Source organism: Anolis carolinensis, chromosome 2 (genome assembly GCF_035594765.1).
Source record: "Anolis carolinensis isolate JA03-04 chromosome 2, rAnoCar3.1.pri, whole genome shotgun sequence".
NCBI lineage: Eukaryota > Metazoa > Chordata > Lepidosauria > Squamata > Dactyloidae > Anolis > Anolis carolinensis.
Window position 1 is genome coordinate 249,534,817 of NC_085842.1, and position 6,000 is coordinate 249,540,816.

Consider the following 6,000-nt stretch of genomic DNA (forward strand, 5'->3'; position numbering starts at 1 on the left):
GTGGTCTTGGGGTGGAGAGGTCCCTAGGGTCAAGCCAACCCCTAGGTGTGTATCAATGGAATGCTGGAGACAAAGAAAAGTCCAAAAGATGATTTGACCGGATTATGCAGATACTGGACCTTACCGGAGAGGACAATGAGGATTGTTGTTCCAGACATCTTCCTATGTTGGGAAGGCAAAGAGTTGCAAAGATTTATATTGTTGATGGGATCACAATCAAAAGTTTTATCCTGGACCTTTACCCCATTTATAACCAAGGGGAACTGCTGGGCAACAGGCAGATGGGCTCCCGCTGAGATCCAGGAAGGTCCTTTGTCCAATAGATTATGTCCCATCTTTGGTTCTCACACAGGGTGTGGAATGGGTATCTGGAATTGCTCAGGAGAAGTTAATGGGGTTCATAGATTCATGTTGATTTGCCTTCATTTTATAGAGTTCAATAATAATAATAATAATAATAATAATAATAATAATAATAATAATAAATTGTAAAAGATAATTCATTAGGTACTTGGTAGAGGCTTATAGAATAGGAAGAGGAGGTGAAGAATGAGGGTCTCTCTGCTGCTGAGCATAAGTTGGAAAAGGTCATTTTCCTTATTTGTTTATATTTTATCCCCTCCGCTTGTGCATACATCAGCTTATTTGCATTAAGAGAAAAATAAAAAAATAAAAGCAATATAGAGAGATACGTAGTATCAGCAGTTTGGAAACGTAGGTGCTTTGGATACATTTTAGCCATTCGGCTTGCATCTTGGCTGGGGAGAAGGGAGAGGTTAATATGGGTTATCTCCTTTAAAGCTTTGGAGATTCACTGGTCTGGACCAGCAAAAGCTGAACAGCTGAGCCGGGTGTGTGTGTCCATGTGTGGGGGCTTGGGGGCTATGGAGTATGGGCTGCTGCTGGTCTTTTAGAGAATCAAAGGAGGTTGTGGGGACGGAGGCCATTTCCTGTTCATCTGGCCTTCGGTCCATGGGAAACTACAATTCTCACGGAGATTGAACTATGTCTTCTTTTTCTTAGGGGTCGGGTTGGGGGTCCTCAATAATAAGTCTACCTATCAAAGCTCCAGCACAGACATCTAAATTATGATCAGCATATTAGTGATACTGTAGCAGTGTGCACCTTGGGTTTGTTTTTATTGTATCAATGCATTTGCTAACTGAATAAATTTAAATGTGTCTGTGACTTTGCGTGGAGGCAGTGACAGACTTTATATTTCTAGGTGCAAAGATCACTGCAGATGCAGACTGCAGCCAGGAAATCAGAAGACGTCTACTTCTTGGGAGGAGAGCAATGGCCAACCTCAATAAAATACTGAAAAGCAGAGACATCACACTGGCAACGAAGGTCCGCATAGTGAAAGCAATGGTATTCCCCATAGTAACCTATGGATGCGAGAGCTGGACCATAAGGAAGGCTGAGCAAAAGAAGATAGACGCTTTTGAACTTTGGTGCTGGAGGAAAATCCTGAGAGTGCCTTGGACCGCAAGAAGATCCAACCAGTCCATCCTCCAGGAAATAATGCCCGGCTGCTCACTGGAGGGAAGGATATTAGAGGCAAAGTTGAAGTATTTTGGCCACATCATGAGAAAACAGGAAAGCTTGGAGAAGATCATGATGCTGGGGGAAATGGGAGGAAAAAGGAAGAGAGGACGACCAAGGGCGAGATGGATGGACGGTATCCTTGAAGTGACTGGCTCGACCTTGAAGGACTGGCGTGGACTGGTCCATGCGGTCACAAAGAGTCGAAAACGACTGAACGAGTGAGACGACATGACTTTGGCTTCATTTACACTGACCATTACACTGCCACACTTCTATTTTAATGATTGTATATTTGTATATTTTAAATTGGGTACTGATGCTTTTACGTTAAGCTGCTTTGAGTCCCCTTCGGGAGAGAGAGGCTGAGATATAAATATAAATATAAATATAAATATAAATATAATAATAATAATAATAAGAAGAAGAAGAAGAAGAAGAAGTATGGATTGTCGATGTTGCAATCCCAGGTGACAGCAGGATTGAAGAGAAACAATTGGAAAAGCTGACACAATATGAGGATTTAAAGATCGAATTGCAAAGACTCTGGCACAAGCCAGTCAAGGTGGTCCCAGTGGTGATCACCACACTGAGTGCAGTGCCTAAAGACCTTGGCCTGCACTTAAACACAATTGGCGCTGACAAAATTACCATCTGCCAGCTGCAGAAGGCCACCTTACTGGGATCTGCACGCATTATTCACTTGGGAAGTGTCCGACATGTGATCCAATACAACAGCTAGCAGAGTGTCTGCTGTGGACTCATCTTGTTGTGATAATAATAATAATAATAATAATAATAATAATAATAATAATAATAATAATAACAACAATAATCCAAAAGATCTAAGCCGGCATTTGGAAACAATAGACATTGACAAAATTATGATCTACTAACTGCAAAAGGTCACCCTACTGGGATCTGCGCGCATCAACTGAAAATACATCACACAGTCCTAGACACTTGGGAAGTGTTTGACTTGTGATTTTGTGATATGAAATCCAGCATACCTATCTTGTTTGCTGTGTCATGCAATGTTGTTGTGTCAATAATAATAATAAAGCATTTTCATAATGCAATTTAGCTGCATTGAACTGCATTATATGGCAGTGTATACTCATATAATGAAGTCAAACTGCATTATGAAACTGCACTATATAGCAGTGTAGATGGGGTCTTTGAAGCTTCAGAGGTCTGTTTGGGTGAAGTGGCCATTTCTCAAGGGTGTTTAACCAATTGATTCTTGCACTAACCAGGGATTGAACTAGATGGCCCTTGTGTCCCTTTCATCTTTACAGTTCTATGCTTTAGCCTTCAGGTGGTTCTCAAATCAACATATAGGTTTGTAATTGATTGATTTTATTGCTTTGGAAAAGCTTCCTAAACAGGTGTAGGGCTGGCAACTCATAAGACTGGGATGGATGGACCTCTCCCACAAGGATCTGAGGGGTCAACCACAGCAGGAGTCCTCCTTCAAAGTGTATGCAATTATGGCTTTATTCAGACGTCCAAGGTGACAAGCTCTTTGATAGCACCCATGTGAAGCTGGGTCCATAAAACAATAAACATAATAAGACATAATGTTTTATAGCTGGTGGACTTGTTTTACATTATATAAAATTGTTTTAGCATGGGCTTAGAAAGAGCCATTTTAAATGGTGCCCAGTCAAACTGGGTTTTGCTTTGTTGGTTGAATTATGAAGTCAAGAAAAGAGCTGTTGAATACTGAAACAGGCAAGCCAGAAATAGCAGTTAGGAGTTCTGCCATTTCAGATGGCATCAGTTCAAAACAAAGGAATCTTTTTTTATGCCATTTCCAGAATAATAAAAAGGGAGGGGGGATTCGTAATAAAGATACAAGAAGTGATAGAAGAAAAGGGCCTAAGGATCCACAATCAACCCCATTGTCATTTCTTTTATATACTGTTAATGGAGGCATTTTCCAAAGTGACATCTCTTGGCTACTTGTCTCTTTCAGGCTCCAAGGACAGGCTTTGCTTCACCTTTCTTAAAGGCATTATTTGCTTATTACAATGGAAGGTGCAAAAGAGGCAGAAAATAACTAGTAACCTTAGCGGAGGTTTATTGCTATTGGCTGTAGCAAGGGCTATTTATCTAAGTTGACCTGAGCTGATTTATTACAAGGTACGCTCAGTGCTTGAGGAAAAGCTCGTTCTGCAGAAGTTGCACTCCAGTCAGTGTTTAATGTCTCCTTCACACACTAGCAGCAATTTTAGCCTGTCTCTTGACATTTGTATTGATTTGCAACTGAAGTGAAATCTGCAATATTAGTATTGTCACTGCCCTTGACTTGACTTAGCCTTTATTCTCACTGTAGGTTTTGTTGCCGATGAAGGCAGTTCTGACAATTCTCAGGTGTGTGCTCGTGTAGACAAGTTTACAATATTACCCAGGTAATCAGATCATGTAAAACATGATTTAGTGAAAAAGGGAAGTAAACGGGAGACTTAAGTCCATGCTTAAATGTTTCTTACATTGAAACAAAATAAAGATGAGCAAATAACTCTAATTCTGGTCTATTTCACTTTCATATGTCTTTGCCCATGTCCATTTCAATTTACATTTGCACAGTACTATGGCCATTACAAAATTACTTCAAAATTGTATTTAAATGAGAAGTCAGAAATAATGATGTTTGGGAGGGGGTTGATTAGGAAGAAACAATGGTCTTTTGCAAATAATGCAACAATTGGTAAAATGATATTTTTCCAATAGTGAGTAAAAATTACTCTTTACTTTGGGATGACAACAAATGCTCTCTTGAAGCAATTGTAAGGGTTTTTTAAAAAAAAAATGCTGTGCCATTTTCATTTTTTAATTGCAAAAACAATAAAAGGTGCAATGATATACATTTGTGAACTATTTCACAATGAGTTCTTGGGGTCTTCACAACAAGACAATGTCTACCTACTAGGTTACTTAGGCCCCATCTATGCTGGTTTCTGAATACAGGCTATCTGATTTGAATTTGATGATATAGTAGTGTAGACTCATATAATACAGTCCAAAGCACATAATGTGGATTCAGAAACTGGATTATATGAGAGTGTAAATCCAGCCTCAGGTATATATCTGTCCCAGAGGAGCCCCGAATTCAGCACAAACCTGCTGAATCCAGGGCCAGTGCCCAGATGGTTCAGTTCAGCCCTCTACTGGCCCATCCCCTTGTCCCTGGGTCATCGCTGTCCCTCCATGCTGGCCATGGAGTTCAACATTATGGTCATGCCGGCTGATGTCAGCTAATGGGGTGGTCACATAACCAGTGGGAAGGGTTTGAGCAATCAAAGCGGGTCTTGCTGGTCACAAAGGTGCTGTATTCTGACATCATTAGATGAGACTGCAATGGGCAGTCATGTGCAGTGAGCTTTGTGGCCAGCAAGAAACAGTGGCAGTGACATGGGGCTGAACCATCTCATTCCTTATGATGATCAGTGGAGGGAAAGGTAATGGCAGCAGTAGCCATCTGGACAGAAAATCAAGTTGAAATTGACCCTAATCCAACTATCCATAAAATTGCAAAACCCCAGGATGTAAACTCTGGAGTGTTCCTCAACTTTGTCTAAATTAGGGCAAAGTCACGTTAAAGTAGAAAACCTGAGATACTCACTGGATGTCCCTGTGTGTCATGGAGACAGTCTGCTGTGGATTTGTCCAGGAGTTGCTTGTTTGTTAGTTGGTTTTTTGTTATTGCAGACAAATTGCATAAAATATTACTTATAAAATGTAACACCTTAAGTTCTGGTATAATTGCATTGGTTTACTGGTCCTAAAAATATGTATTTCTAAGCATGATCTTCCAAAAATACACATATCCCATCACATTTTGAACACTTTCATTTTTAAATCTGAGCAGTGTTCTTCTAACATTCAAGACGTGCCAAAACAATGAATAATGAACTTCCTATTGAGTATCTTCATGATGCATAAAGAGGTATTTAATACCTCATTATGCAACCATTTTATCAATCTGTAGAGTGGCTGTTGGCCAGTGACCAGGTGCAGCTCCATCCATTTGTCAAACATCTCCCTCTCTCTTTGTCAGCCTTCATTCACGTCAGCCTCCTGGATCTTTCCATATGTATGCTTCACCAACTTCAAATAGGACTTTGATCTTTGTGCAATCATCCATTAACTCATTGCAACGGCTGAAGGCTCTTTGTAAGCTTTGTCATGTGAGTGTGGGAGCATTTGGTCCATCCAGACATTTTGGCCCATAAAACACCCATGATCCTTTACTATATTACTCATGTTGACTGTGCTTCTGAGAGTAGGTAAAGGTAAAGGCTTTCCCCTGACATTAAGCCTAGTTATGTCTGACTCTGGGGATTGGTGCTCATCTCCATTTCTAAGCCGAAGATCCGCCATTTTCCTTAGACGCCTGCTAGGTCATGTGGTTGGCATGACTGCATGGAGCGCCATTACCTTCCCGCCAAA

At 40.6% G+C, this 6,000-nt stretch overlaps 1 long non-coding RNA gene across 1 annotated transcript in view; it reads left to right on the top strand.

The window, feature by feature from the left end:
* LOC134296623 (uncharacterized) overlaps positions 1-4,075 on the top strand; it is a 43,315-nt gene extending 39,240 nt beyond the window's left edge. Inside the window, exon 3 of the long non-coding RNA XR_010003418.1 lies at positions 1,226-4,075. This is a non-coding gene — a long non-coding RNA (uncharacterized LOC134296623). The remainder of the gene's footprint in view (positions 1-1,225) is intronic.
* Positions 4,076-6,000: the final 1,925 nt, after the last annotated feature.